Source organism: Pongo pygmaeus, chromosome 1 (genome assembly GCF_028885625.2).
Source record: "Pongo pygmaeus isolate AG05252 chromosome 1, NHGRI_mPonPyg2-v2.0_pri, whole genome shotgun sequence".
Lineage (NCBI taxonomy): Eukaryota > Metazoa > Chordata > Mammalia > Primates > Hominidae > Pongo > Pongo pygmaeus.
Window position 1 is genome coordinate 16,685,622 of NC_072373.2, and position 15,607 is coordinate 16,701,228.

The 15,607-nt window shown below is 44.2% G+C and overlaps 1 protein-coding gene across 10 annotated transcripts in view; it reads left to right on the forward strand.

Moving 5' to 3' along the window:
- Positions 1 to 15,607, forward strand: part of SIPA1L2 (signal induced proliferation associated 1 like 2) — a 236,308-nt gene that overhangs the window by 26,991 nt on the left and 193,710 nt on the right. For 2 of the 10 annotated variants that reach the window (XM_063671101.1, XM_054483197.2), the window contains one exon: positions 12,668 to 12,868. The exons of the other annotated variants lie outside the window; for them this stretch is intronic. The gene's annotated coding sequence lies outside the window, so the exon portion shown is untranslated. The remainder of the gene's footprint in view (positions 1 to 12,667; positions 12,869 to 15,607) is intronic. 10 annotated transcript variants of the gene reach the window in all.

Below are 15,607 nucleotides of genomic sequence, written 5' to 3' on the forward strand. Positions count from 1 at the left end.
AGTGGATGGCAGGGCCTGGAAGGAGAGATGGGTTTCCATGGCCTTGCTGCTGTGATCCTGACATCCACCAGCTCTCCCACACCTCCGAACCCTGCTGGTGCTGCCACAGTCTTGTCTTCCACCCATGGCTTTCGTCATCTGGTGTTTCCTCCCGGCTCTGTGGGTCCTGGTATTGCCAATCCTACGGCTTGTCCTCAGGCCGCATCCTCTGTCGCTTTCTGCTCCTCTTGACCCTGAGTAACACCCTACTGTTCAAACACCTCTGCGCCTGGTTCTCCTCACTCCCCTGGTCATTTCTCTTCTGCCTTTGCTGGCCTCTCCACCTCTCAATGCCTTTTAAACACTGGGGTCTCATGATCTTATTGTCACTTTGCATGATCAATCACACCTCCCTAAGTGGCATCTTTCACAGCCTCTGGAAGGAGACCTCCAGATCTTTACCTGTCTGGCCTTTTTCCAGCTGTCACTAGTCATCTTCCTTGGATCCTCTCAATACATTTCACAGTAAATAAATCCTTTCTGGATCTGTTGTCTTCCCCCCAGATCTCTGTTGCACTCTGTTCTTTGTCTTAGTATGTGCTGTCACTGTCAACATAGGACGCCCAGTTAGATGAAGCTTGTTGTCCTCCCTAACTCAATCCTTATACCACGTGTCCGGTGGGTCACCAGCATCTGCTAATTCTGCATCAGAAATGCCTTTGAATCTGTCTTTTTCATCTCCCCTGCTCCTGCCTTACTTAGGACATGTCATCCTTCATTGAATTTTGAAATCGCTTTCTAGCTGGTGTGTTCATATGGTAGCCACCAGCTGCATGAGGCCATTTAAATTTAGATTAACTAAAATTAAATAAAAATAAAAATTCAGTTCCTTATTCTCACTAGCTACCTTTCAGGTGCTCAACGGCCCCATGTAGCTGCCATACCGGGCATTGCAGGAGTAACATTTTCATCACTGCAGAAGTTTCTGTAGATACCGCTGTCTAGCTCATCTCTCCATCTCCAGTTGTCTACTCTGCCCATTTCATCCTTCATATTGCTGCCAGCATTTTCTGCGTGGAAACAGTCATCTAGTTATGAGCCTTCCCTCCTTAAATAACCTTCTGAGGGTGGCTGGAAGCAGTGGCTCACGCCCGCAGTCCCAGCACTTTGGGAGGCTGAGGTGGGTGGATCATGAGGTCAGGAGTTCAAGACCAGCCTGGCCAAGATGGTGAAACCCCGTCTCTACTAATAATACAAAAATCAGCTGGGCATGGTGGTGTGCACCTGTAATCCCAGCTACTCTGGAGGCTGAGGCAGAGAATAGCTTGAACCTGGGAGGCAGAGGTTGCAGTGAGCCAGGATCGTGCTACTGCACTCCACCTTGGGCAACAGAGTGAGACTCCATCTTAAATAAACAAAACAAAACAAAAAACCTTCTGAGGGTGCTTGAGTAAAATCTGCACCCCTCAGCATGGCCTGTAGGTCCTCAGAGCCTCCCCTCTCCTCCCACACCACTCTCCTTGGTCTCTAGGCTCAGAGGCTCCTGCCCCTCTCGAGGTCAGGAGATCGAGACCATCCTGGCTAACACGGTGAAACCCCGTCTCTACTAAAAAATACAAAAAAAAAAAAAAAAAAAATTAGCCAGGCGTGATGGCGGGCGTCTGTAGTCCCAGCTACTCAGGAGGCCGAGGCAGGAGAATGGCATGAACCCGGGAGGTGGAGGTTGCAGTGAGCCGAGTTCGCACCACTGCACTCCAGCCTGGGCGACAGAGCGAAACTCCGTCTCAAAAAAAAAAAAAAAGAAGTAACAAGGTTTGATCTGGACTCGGAAAAATCACTCAGGCCCCTACTGTGATCCAGGCAAGAGAGGCTGATCTTGGCCCTGTAGTGACAGTGGAGACCTGAACAATTTCGGAGGTGGAATCAGACCTCCACACAGCATTCCACAGGAATTCCACACAGAAATTCCTTTTAGACAGGTTGAGTCTGAGGCACCCGAAAGAACACTTCCAAAGTGCAATACACACCTCACTTTTAAAACCTGTTCTCCATGTTTTCTTAAAGGAAGGCACACCTGCATGTGAGCCACAGACTGAATTTGAAACTAACAAAAGCTTGCCAATAATTGTGTCCTCATCCTCAGCATGGCCATGATCTCTTAATTTTCATTATCTGGCTCCCAAAGAGAAGTTTGTTCTGCTCAGTCAATGTTCCTTTTAAAGACAGCCTGGGCCAGGCTCTGTGGCTCATGCCTGTAATACTGACACTTTGGGAGGCCAAGGCAGGAGGATTGCTCGAGCCCAGGAGTTTGAGACTAGCCTGGGCAACGTAGTGAAACCCTGTCTCTTTAAAAAAAAAAAAAAAAAAAATCAGCCGGGTGTGTGCTGGTGCGCACCTGTAGTCCCTGCTACTTGGGAAGACAAAGTGGAAGGATTGCTGATTAAGCCGAGGAGTCTGAGAGGTTGCAAGTAAGCAGTGATGGCATCAATGTACTCCAGCTGAGTGACAGAACGAAACCCTGTCTCTAAAAGAAAAGCAAAAATGACAGCTTGTAGCTAACTCAAAGACACCTGTTGTCTTTTGATTCATCCATAAAGCATTGGAAATAAATTATGCAGTGTCTTAGCCTGTTCAAGCTGCTATAACAAAATAGCATAAGCTAGGTAGCTTATAAACCAAGAAATTTATTTCTCACAGTTCTGGAGGCTGGAAGTCCAAGATCAGGCACTAGCACATGCAGGGCTTTGCTGCTTCTCTGCCTGTGCATAACCTCTTCTTGCTGCTTGGAATGCCTACCTCCTCGTCTTCAGACTTGCCCGCACTTCTCTCTGGTATTGACTTCCCCTCCTTGCCTTGTAGCATTTGTTTACTAGGCCACCTTCTCCATGCGAGGGCTTTTCTCAAGGGCATGGTCTTCAAAGATTTTTGTCTTTGCACCCTCTGAAATAATTTTTAAAAAACCATATACTCCTTCACATGCTTGTAAGGTGACATCCCGTATTTTAAATCATAAATAGTATGTTTTTGTTAATAGCAAGTAGGAAGTGTTAAACATATTATGAGATGAAAATAATATGAAGATTGACTTAGTTTGATATACCTTTTACAATAGAATTTGAGATAATTGATTTTATCTACCTGGTTGAAAAATGTACTGTAAAGAATACAAGTAAAATTGTTATCTTTGAAGTTTCTGTAACTTGGCTTGAAGATTTTGGCATTTGGTGTGTTGGGGGTGTGGAATTTCACAAATATTTAAGAGAATCTGTGCCATTAAACCTGTATGTCTTCAGTTTTTCTGAATCCAGAACATCCCCAAATGGGCCAGATTTCACCCATAACAGAAATGTGTTGAAGACACATAAAAACTGGAAGCCATATGGATTCAAGGGGCCATTGGCCATAATTAATCATCAAAGAAGACATCTTGATGATCAGTGTTTTGAATTATCCTTTTTTTGGTGCCCTGAGGTTTTTTAAAACTTTGGAAGAATGCCCCATAATAAGATTTCAGGGAGAGTGGAGCTGTTGCAAAGACAGGAATGCCCGTCTGTTTTCAGAAAGAGTTGCATAGGGAAGGTGAGGGTCTCAAAATTGATTCCGTAGGAGGATTGCTTGGGCCCAGGAGATTGAGACTAGCCTGGGCAACATAGCTGTTAGCTATTAGCTCTCCTTAAAATGGGCACACAGACTTTTCGAGTCCCTAAAGTTGAATATCTCTGTTGGACTACTGCAACTCTAGGATGAGGCAGTCTTCATCTTGCCTGTGTCCCAGGGCCTGGCCTTGGGGCTGACTGAATAGGCCTCCTCCCTAGTCTAACTTGGCATAACTTCCCTGGCTGGTCCCTTGTTCTCCTTTAGGGGATACCTTTGGGGCTGTTGTTGGTACCTGCTCTTGCCTATAGGTTTACTTGAGACACCACTGGCCACAGGAAACAGGGACTGTCATTCTACCTTTGGGAAGAGTGAAAGTATTTTTGTCATGACACAATAACTGTTTATAGCAGCTTGCATGATTTTATCAGTTATTCTACAACCCATTTTGTAGGACAGGGGTGACATTGCTATGCAGGCTGCCTGGCTGTCACGTGTGTGCCCTGAGGCTTCCATATGAGTGGCTTCCATGAGTCTTCGTGGAGCAACTGCCACCTGCTGCTCTGGAACTGAGTGCTGAGGGGCAGGGGGTGGGGCACGATCGGGGTGAGCGTCCTGCCCACTATAGAAGTAAGTCGCCCGGTGACCATTGTTCCCCAGCTAGATCACAGATAAACCACATTATGTCATCCAACAGGCATGCTCCTTCATTTAGGTTATTACCTTTTTTAGAAGTTATATAAACAGACACCCTTGGGCAGAAAGCAAAATCAAACAAAAAAGCTTGTTTCAGACACAACAGTTTGATTCTCAGTCACCCCAGTAACCCAGTTTCCTCATCCCTTCACACTCATAACTTTCATTTCTCAGCAGGTAAGGCTTTGTCCACATGAGGTACTCTAGCTGTTGGAAGCTTGAAGTAACTAAAATAAGTTAAAAATACCTGATGAAAAATAAAAAGAGAGTATTGATTATGGCTATAACTTATTAGGGAGGATAGCTGGAAAAAAAGAGTTGATTTTTAAATTCTTGTTTTCAGAATGTGTTTTCTAATTCTGCTACCATAGCACAGCACAGAAATGAAAAAGAATTTTTTTTTTTGTTAACTCTGTCACCAACACTGCCCCATCATTTGAAAATGCAAACTTGCTATCAGTTTATAGCTCCTTCCAGAACTGAGCATAAAGTTCTCAAGCATCCCCAAAAAGCACCGAGCAAAGCTGAAGGTCCTGCCTTCAGAGCCAGTTCAGGACCAAGGGTGCCACTCCAGAAAGGCACTAAACTCTGGCAATGGATTAGTGCCCATGTTCTGGCAGGAGCCCTGCAGATGGGCAAGCAGAGCCCAAGTGTTTGCTTCCTGATCCTTCGTACATTAGTTGCTAAATTTTTCATCAGTTAGGTTTGCGTAACATACTTTAAGGAAGGCATTTCTTGGACAGGAGGTGCCTAGGTAAATATATGTGGTTAATAAATGGTTTGTTGAATATTTTCGAGCATGCACTCCTGCAGAGCAGACAGACTGTGTTGTAGCAGTCCTCTGGCCTTGCTGTATGTGACTGCAGTCATCTTAGTGTGAGGCCCAGGTCTTGCTAAGAAGCTGTGGGCATAAATGTATCTTACACAGCTCTGCCCGGGGCTACAGCAGGGGACTAGGAAGCATGATTGGTCATCTCCGATCTTAGAGGGTAGTTCTACCCCACCGTGTAGCCACTCTCACCAAAACTCACCAGAACTTCGAAGTCATCACAGCTGCTTCCTACTGTGGAGTCACACAGGGTGGGCACACAGGGATCTGCACTGTGGATTGGTGAGTTTCTCCTGGAATTGGAAACACATTTTGATTTGATAGTGTACAGAAGATGATGCAACTTCCTGCAACAGGTAAAAATTTGCCCTTGGCCACAGTTCTTATTGGCAGATCTTTGCTGAGGAGCAGTCAGCATCTTGCTGTCCTGGATGCCCCGCTGAGTGGTATACTTAGAGTGGGGGAATACAGGTGTTGGGAGCAAGCTTTTGGTATAGGCTCCACTGTCAGACTCATTAAGCTGTTACCGGCTTAGGCAGAGTGGGTGGTATTTGCAGAAGCTGTGGTGTTCCAGACGATCAGACACCACTGTTGTTTTTTTTTTAAATATGTAATCTGAATCCAGAACCCTTGCCCTTGTTTTGTCACGTTACAGAGTTTAAGCATAGAGCCGGTTGCTGTTCACCTAATGGATGCTCATTATTTGCTAAGGGAACTAATGTTATTGAATCGAATGGATTTGGGGTTCTGAAGGAAACTGCTCCATAAAGCAGCTGTCGAATTACATTTAAATGTAGTGGCTAAAAATCGCAGGATTTGGAAGTCTTTTTTTTTTTTTTTTTTGAGGGGTAGAGGGTTTGTCACATACGCAACAGGCTTGTTTCACTGGAGTTGAGCTGCAGCTGAGGCATATTTGTCTTGTTGATCTTAGTCTGCTCACCAGTCTCTACTCGCTTGGTCTGAATATTTATATTCCCCCAAAATTCATATGTTGAAAATCCTGACTTCCAAGGTGATGGTATTGACAGGTGGGGCCTTTGGAAGGTGATTAGGTCATGAGGCCTGAGCCCTGTTGAATTGGATAAATGCCCTTATAAGATGCCCAAGAGAGGAAGAGACCCATTTAAGATGGTGACGTTCTGTGAATCAGAGAAGCAGGCTCTCACCAGACCCTGCATGTGCTAGTGCCCTGATCTTGGACTTCCAGCCTCCAGAACTGTGAGAAATAAATTTCTTGGTTTATAAGCTACCTAGCTTATGCTATTTTGTTATAGCAGCTTGAACAGGCTAAGACACTGCATAATTTATTTCCAATGCTTTATGGATGAATCAAAAGACAACAGGTGTCTTTGAGTTAGCTACAAGCTGTCATTTTTGCTTTTCTTTTAGAGACAGGGTTTCGTTCTGTCACTCAGCTGGAGTACATTGATGCCATCACTGCTTACTTGCAACCTCTCAGACTCCTCGGCTTAATCAGCAATCCTTCCACTTTGTCTTCCCAAGTAGCAGGGACTACAGGTGCGCACCAGCACACACCCGGCTGATTTTTTTTTTTTTTTTTTTTTAAAGAGACAGGGTTTCACTACGTTGCCCAGGCTAGTCTCAAACTCCTGGGCTCGAGCAATCCTCCTGCCTTGGCCTCCCAAAGTGTCAGTATTACAGGCATGAGCCACAGAGCCTGGCCTACAGGCTGTCTTTAAAAGGAACATTGACTGAGCAGAACAAACTTCTCTTTGGGAGCCAGATAATGAAAATTAAGAGATCATGGCCATGCTGAGGATGAGGACACAATTATTGGCAAGCTTTTGTTAGTTTCAAATTCAGTCTGTGGCTCACATGCAGGTGTGCCTTCCTTTAAGAAAACGTGGAGAACAGGTTTTAAAAGTGAGGTGTGTATTGCACTTTGGAAGTGTTCTTTTGGGTGCCTCAGACTCAGCCTGTCTAAAAGGAATTCCTGTGTGGAATTCCTGTGGAATGCTGTGTGGAGTTCTGATTCCACCTCCGAAATTGTTCAGGTCTCCACTGTCACTACAGGGCCAAGATCAGCCTCTCTTGCCTGGATCACAGTAGGGGCCTGAGTGATTTTTCCGAGTCCAGATCAAATCTTGTTACTTCTTTTTTTTTGAGACGGAGTTTTGCTCTGTCGCCCAGGCTGGAGTGCAGTGGTGCGAACTCGGCTCACTGCAACCTCCGCCTCCCGGGTTCATGCCATTCTCCTGCCTCAGCCTCCTGAGTAGCTGGGACTACAGACGCCCGCCATCACGCCTGGCTAATCTAATGTTTTGTTTTTTTTTTGTATTTTTTAGTAGAGACGGGGTTTCACCGTGTTAGCCAGGATGGTCTCGATCTCCTGACCTCGAGATCCGCCCACCTTGGCCTCCCAAAGTGCTGGGATTACAGGCCTGAGCCACCGCGCCCGGCCAAATCTTGTTACTTCTTTAGGTTGATGTTCAGGCCCCTGAGTCCCACCATAGAGGCTGCAGTCTCCTGGCCTCTGCCAGTTCACTATCCCCACCTTGTGCCTTTTCCTCTGGATTGTTTGTGTTTGGGGGCTGCCATCCAGGCCTGCAGGCCTATGTGTGTGGGGTATTGATGCCACGTTTTAATTTTGGCTGTATTCACAGGTGCATTGTTAGGTTAAGTGCCCTTTTGGGAAGGGAAATTGATACTGTTACCCATTCACAGATGTTGGGGTTTCTGTGATGCTCATAGAACCCTCTTCTTGCCCAAGCTTTGAAAAAGTTAAAAACCATAAGGAAAGTGAAAGTAGAGGCCCACATAATCATTTATCACTGATAGAGGCAAGGTTGGAGGCCACAGCTTGTTGTGAAAACCAAATGGTCCTGCCAGCAGAGTCTCAGGATTAGGCCATTTAACTTACGGGCCCAGGTGGCACGTTGCCTGCATGGGGGCCTGGTCCTGGAGCAGGAGGAGGCTGGGAATGAACCATTTTCTAATCAGATAAGTCCCTGCACTTCTCAGGAGTGGAAGAGTCCCAGAGTTAACTCATCGAGCCCCTCACAGGAGAAGTGGGGAAGAAGCACTTCTCACTAACAGGCTTCTCAAAAACTCTTCTTCCCTTTAGTGATTGTTTCAATATTAATAAGAAGAAGCTGTTCTTTCTACAAATAGGTTAACTACTGGAAATTTAATAGAGTATTTATTTAATTCAAGTAGCTAAACATCTTACCCTTCCTTCATATGAACATTGATATTTAGAATGTATTTATTGACAAAATGATAAAACAAGAAATATTTAACAGTTTATTTTTCTGTAAGCAGTTCTAAATGTCTTATAATAGCATGAATAAATTCAGCAACCAAAGAATTATGTTAGGGTTCTTCCTTGTTGGTGATTTGGGGCCCAGTTCTGCTTTGATGGAGCTCTCACGTGGAGTTAAATTTCAGCAGAAGATGCCTCAGTGGCAGTGTATGTTTGAAATTCGTTTCACATATGGAAAACACATAGGGCAGTTTTCTTATAGCATGTGAGCATTGGGGAGACTTTTCTAGTGTGATGTTCTGTATGTTTAGTGTTGTTTCATGAGGGAAAATGGATTTGAGAGAGTGAGCAGTGAGCTAAGAGTGTGCAGTATATTCAGGGTAAGCCTGAATTGGGCATCAGCAAAACCACTTCAAGACTAGCCCTTTGACTTTCCAGAATCCTGGTTAGTTTTAAGCTAGAACCTTCTTTTCTTTCTCCTCTTCTTTGTGTCTAGCCTCCACCCTCACCCCCATCTTCCGCTTAAAACCTCTTACAAATAGCATCCCAAAGGCATCATTCATGAAGCTGAACGGTTTTGAAAAGAGCAAGGGAAGTTACTCACTTTTTTTCCAGTGAACTCTATGGGCAGTGGAACTCTAAGGTAATTGTCAACCATTGTGGAAAGCAATATTTTCATTTGGTTAACGTATTTGGACCCATTCGATCCTCTGTACTAGCATTAGAAAGATGATTTCCATCTATTCTTAATGAAAATAGGTTTTCTTTGAAACATTTAAAGGAACAAAAGCGTAAATTCCAAATAATCCTAAAACCTTAAAAAGGGTTTCCTTTTTGAATGAGCCTTGGAAGAAAATGGTCATTCGTAGCACAGACTCTACCTAAGCATAGTCCACCATTCCCTCCTGATTGAAAGTTAGACAGTTTATATGAAAGTCAGGAATCTGAAATCCTCTTTTGTGGGGGGACCACAAAAGATGACTTTTGCAGACCCAGAGCAGAGTTTGAGCCGGGTGGAATGAGATTAGTGTGCTGGGGGGAACGTCTGGACCCCTGGCCTTCTCTCCTTTGTGAGGAATGTGACAGCTGAAAGGAGTCAGAAGCCGCCCGGTGCAGCAGTGACAGCCCAGCACAAAGGGTGGTGTGCTTTCCGACCTCTGGCCGCCCTTTGCTAGACCTTCAATTGTAGTTTGGGGCCCAGACTTCGCATTTTTCTCTTTTATGGCTTAATTTAATTTTATTTCTAGCCAGTTTATTAGAGTGAAGGCCTTCTTCGTTGCCCCGAAGCTTTGTGCGCGTTGGACTGGAAATTAGATGAGCTGAGGGGTAAGTATTCTTTGTATGCATGAGAGAGTTGGTGACTGGGAAGACACTGAGGGTCAGACCTCACTAGCCAGTGGACCAGTGATTTCAACCTAGCAAGATCACTTATTACTAAGGGAAGGGGCAGTTGAAAAGTGGTAAGCAAGGTAAGTCATCACTAGCAACTAGCCACGGTTGTGTAGCTGTTCCTGTTCCTCAGAATGGGCACCTTTGCTGTGTTTCTTTTGTGCCCTCTCAAACTTGGCTCCATATTGGAATCACTGGTAGCATTGGAAACAACAACAAAAACGGATGCCTGGGCCCCTGCAGAGCTTCTGGTTTAATTGGAATGGGTGCAGCCTGGGTGTGGGCACTGCAGATCTTCAGGTGATGGTACAGTGTAGCCTCAGTGGAACACCACTGGCCTGCCTGAGACCTGAGGTGCTTGGGCATTACCTGTAGGCTTTACAGAAAAGTTAAATGGTGTTAGAGTATTTCAGGGGAGGTTCTGATTAGATCTAAGAATGAGCATATTAAATTTAGGAGACTAGGACTTTTTAGGGTTGTTGAGCTGGAAAAACTTTGGTGGGAACAATGGAGCTTATTGATTTTTTTAAAAAAAAACCTTGAATAGCTAGAAAGAGGCTGGGTAAAGGGGCATTGAAATTGACTCCCTTAAGCACTGGTCCCAAGGTATTTGTTTTTCCCAGAAGGAGAGTGAGGATGGAAACTGAAGAAATAAAAATTATCTGGCCATAGCTACTCCAGACAGAGTGATGGCTGTGGGTGATCATGAACATGAAATGAGGCGAGGGCAGGAGTCCTCGCCCTGGCTCCGCTCAGTGTTCACTCACGTCTCTCCTGTGTGCTCATCTTTGACACCAGCTCCTCTGACTCAACTTTTCCCTTTGTTTTTACTCTCTCCTTAGCACCAGCTGTTGATTTTTATTCCTTGCTTTTTCCCCACAGCCAGCTCTGCCTGTATCAGCTCTACCACTATCTCCTTTCCCCTCTGGTGGCAACGCTCTCCTTCGTTCATGTTTTACCTTCACTTCTTGTGTTATCAGTTCCATGGAATCAGTAGGAGTCACGCTCTACAAGCCTGTTCTAGTCCGACTGGGCAGATAGAGTGAGGTCATCAGAATACTGGAGGGGAGTGCTGAGGATGCTGCCAGGGTGGGGTTTTGAGAATTAACAGGGGGCTGAGGTCAGGCTTGTCGGAGACAGGAGGTTAGAGATTACTAGAGGGTCAGAGGTCCCACTGCTTGGGCAGGAGGGCAGGAGGGCAGGAGCCAGCTGAGCAGGGCTGACTGAGGGGCCTGAGCTTGCCCTTGTGGCTTTGAGGCTGGGCCATTTAGACTGTGCCTGCCCAAGCAGGGTCTGCCCTGGATGTCCACAGAGTATAAAGAGGCCCCTTAGGTGAGGGCGGTGCAACCATTCGCTGAAAGGTGACTTTTCTAAAGACCTATTCCTGTTTTGAATATTGCTTATTTCACACGATTTAAGTGGGATGTTTTTGTTTTTATTTGTTTATTTTTGTGTGTGTGTACCTTACTGAGAATTTGTATCTTTTCATTTAAGTTCAACAACTTGTTGGAAAATGCTGGCCACTCTGACTTCTAAGATACTTAGTGACATTTTATAGATAGTTCGGATTGTTTCTGTGTAATCATTTGAATAAAACCATAACAAATCATTTTATGAAAAGCAGGCCGGGCGCGGTGGCTCATGCCTGTAATCCCAGCACTTTGGGATGGCCCAGGCGGGCGGATCACGAGGTCAGGAGATCAAGACCATCCTGGCTAATGCAGTGAAACCCCGTCTCTACTAAAAATACAAAAAATTAGCTGGGCGAGGTGGCGGGCACCTGTAGTCCCAGCTACTTGGGAGGCTGAGGCAGGAGAATGGCCTGAACCCCAGGGGGCAGAGTCTGCAGTGAGCCGAGATCGCGCCACTGCACTCCAGCCTGAGATTGGTTTCAGAATTCTTATGCTGTGAGCTACATTTAAAAAAATGTAATGTCTCCAGGTTAGGCCTTATGAAGCACCCCCATTAATATCCTGCTTATGTTCAGGAACATCTAGAAAAAGGTGTTAGCGCAGAAGCTGAAAGCACACAGCCTGTGCGTGCTGAGCGGGTTCCTCACCCCAGCCTTTCTCCCAGGCTGCAGAAAGGACTCAGGAAATGTAGCCCATCATTATTACTCATGCTTGTTAAACAGGAATTGACCAGATACCTCATTTTAACATTTTAAAGATATCTCTATGAGAGAGTTGAATATTTGACTTAGGACTTTTAGAAAAATATATATTATTGTTTTTCTTAAATGTGATGTTTTGTATTTGTTGTAAATGTGTGATACAATATGTAATAATTTATGCAGCCCCTGAACACGCTGTCTTCAGAGTCATTTTGCAGCTGCTGTCTGAGTTTCCTAAGTCATTTGGATTTACTTGGGTGTGTTCAGCCCAGGTAAAAATTTGGATTTACCTGGATGTGTCCAGCACCTGCACCACTATTAAAACTGAGAATCTCCTGAGGTCAGGAATTACAGGGAACTGATTCTCTTCATTACTTGGGACTAATTTCCCCTTCTTCCATTTTTCTAGTCGTACAGCAGAAGACTATGAAATAGAGGATTTAAGGAGAGAAGAAAAGGGCATTTGCACCTTTTTTTTTTCTGTGAACATTCAGAGAGGATAAACTGAAGCTTGAAATATTAGTGCTCATTTTAATTTTATATTAAATTAGTTTTATTAGAAGTTTTCTAAGGTTCTTTATGGAAAGGTTAAAAAAGATCTGTTGTTGTTGTTTAGTTCTAGAAAACCTAGCCGTTTACAAAGTTTTGGGGTAACAGTAAACATTCCTTTCTTTGATTCACTAAGTTTTTCTTAGTCTTTCAATACCTGAGGGCAAGGAGTGTATAGACTACATGGTAAATCAGTTTTTTATTTTATTTTCACATATAAACCAGTTAATTTGATTTAAGATCACAGACTTGATTTATAAAAGAATACTTGTATTTTTGGATCTGAACGTTTTAGGTGGCTACAATTTTACCCCAAATTAAGAACCTTTGCAAACCAAGTGGCAGGTGGTCTCATTCAGCTATACCAGTTGAGATGTGTTTACCTCTGGAGATGGAGTGAAAGTAATTGTATCTGGCAGACAGCGGAGGAAAATTGTCTTCACGGCGAATTATTCAGTGACTTCTATCTATGCAGCTTCCCATTTTAATTCTGACGGTAAGTGTCTGCAAATGTCTGTGCTAAATATTCCTCTTGCTTTCAGACAGCCTCTAAGTAAGTGTGTGTGTAAAGAATTGATAACTTTATATTTTTTTCCTTCCTTTTCTCTGGTAGTTTATTTTTAGTAGTAAAATAGTGGCAATAGATAATTCAGTCATGTTTTCCTTCTTTTTCTTATTCTGGTAGCCCCTTCCTAGGAGTGATTAGTGGGAAAAAAGGGACACAAGGGCTCAGTCCCAGTAGAAACACCCATAGAAGTGGCCCTTTATGATGGCAGGCGGCACTTACAGGTGTAGGCTGTTGCCATTTCAACTGTGTTCTTATTTCTTTAAGCAAGAGTCTCAGCCAGTTCTAGTAAATTAAAAATTAAAACATAAGAAGTGACTCTTGTTCCTCCTGGGCCAGGATAAACTGGATTTTGAAGTAGAGCAACCTCGGTTCACTGACTCCTTGGTCAGGAGTTTATTGGTACAAGGGCTCGGAAGCATTTTCCCCTCTCCTTGTCATAAGGTACTGCATCTTTTTGATTTTCTTAGACTCTGCCCTAACGTGGCCTCACTAAGGAGACTAGAAAACTGAGAGAAAACCATGCCAGTCAGTAAACTGCATCACAAGGCCTGAAGAGAGAGCTTAAAGGCAACACACAACAAAAGGCAGAGGTGCCAGACGGCTATGCCATTCTGGGTTAAAAGTTAAACCTCGTCCTCCCTGGAGACCAGCCAGAGGCAGCCACATTCCTGGCCCTGGTGGGGGCTGCTGGCCCAAGGGCTCCACTGCCCACCCCAGGCAGACCCAGGGAGGAGCTGGGTTTGGTGTAGAAGTAATGGGCAGCACAGTACTCATGAGTAGCAAACCTTACAGGACTGATCCCGTCATGACCAATATGGAAATGTCAGTACTTGAGTACGTGTGTGTTGATCTCTCTGAAATATAAACAGCTAAATTATTTTCCAATTTGGTCAAGGAAATAGGGAATCACATGTGAACTATTTTTGTAATAGGCCGAGTTACTAATTTTTGTTTAACTAACTGTTTCCATTTAAATGCTTTTGGCCGTTTTTCCATTGTTCTATGTGGGCTGCTATTTTCAGATAGGGTGCTGGAGGTCAGTAAGGCCAAGAGAGGTGGTGAGCACTCATCACTGCTCCCGTGTTGGCTGCACTCCGGAAAATGGACACACACCTTGAAATCAACTGTGTTCTGATTTACCAGGCTTTCCTTTAACCAGCCCTTTAACTTGATCAAGGTTTATTCCCTTTTGTTTGTTGTAAACTATGTTGAGGAAACTCTTACAAAGCACAGTCCTTCCTGTTTGTATTGTCTGCATTTTAGGTTGATGGGGTGGGTTTCATTTCTGTCTTAGAGTCACTTCTCTAATCCAGTTTCTTTTGTCTAATGCATGGTAAAGAATTCACTGTTCGATATCATGACTGACTTTGGTCTGCTGTTAGTTGGAAGATCTCATTATTTCACTGCAGGACCATTTTTTTTTTTCCTTTTTTTGTTTTTTTGTGGTGGTAGAGATATTGGGAGGAATGCAGGGATGGAACTAATTTGTGTGTGGCTGGTTCCATGGGCGAGGCCAGATGCCATGTGCTTCTCTAAGCCACGTTCCCCTTCAGGAAGTAGGTAGGGCCCGAGAGCTGGGGTCTGAATCAGCATGTGACATCAGGTCCACTGTGTTTCTCCTCCATACCCTTTGCTTTCCAGAATACAGTGTGTATGAACTCCAGCTCACTTTCTTCCAGCAGTCTTGTTAAAATGCTGGTGGTATCACTGAGTTAAATTTCTTATTTCTTCTTCAACTTTATTAAGTTGGGTTTAATTTATTTACTTTCTTCAGACTCAAGTTCTATACAAAAATAAATGGAGCTTTATTGAATCTCACTGCTCAATTGGTGGCACACACCTTTTAGAGAAATAAAGTCAAGAGTCATTTTATTAGAGAAATAAAGTCAAGAATAAATTCTTGAGGGGGTTTTGCGTAGCCTGTGTGGGAGGGCCCTGGAGGTGGAGGTGAGAGACTGTGGGAATGGGGAGGTGAGGACTGTCTCTTCCATGGTGTGCTCTAGCAAGGTGTCTGGGGACTTGACTTCCCTTGTGGGGAAGAGGATAGGAGAGGTGGAATTCCCGGCTTGCGTCGCTGGATTGCAGGCACACTCTATTGGGCTCTGGAAGCCCTCAGAGGAGGAACCCTTGACTTGAGATAGAGCGATGACTTCCTGTTCTGCTGTGATTCGTCCTCCTTGGCTGGATGGTTTCTGTACTGCTGCAGGAAGTGTCTGTTTAGCTGTGCAAGTATTGTTTCAGGAATTAGAAGTTGTGTTTCCTTTCCTGAAACGCATATGCCTTACTATAGATAAGGAGATTGTTTTTTCTTTTTTATAGTTCTTATACCTCAAGCATGCCATTTTTCTAACAGAAGCCTATACGTGAATGCACTTACCAGTTTTCCCCGGGTTCAGTAAAATGGATTTGTCTTAGATTCCTATAGTAAAGTTGTTGATAGAGAGTTGAGGAAAGATCGGGTGAAAAGCATCCAAGTGTGGAATCCAGCGGAGAACAGAGCTTTGCCCATTTAAGTGTCTGACAACTGAGTTATTTGTAAGTTATGCCAAGGATATTTTTAGAACTCAGTATCTTATCCTTAGGTTTCCAATTATTTTGATTCCCCAACAGACTCCAAAGGGGACAAGAGAAGTGAGATTGGAAAAAAAAATTTCTGCGAAGAGAAGC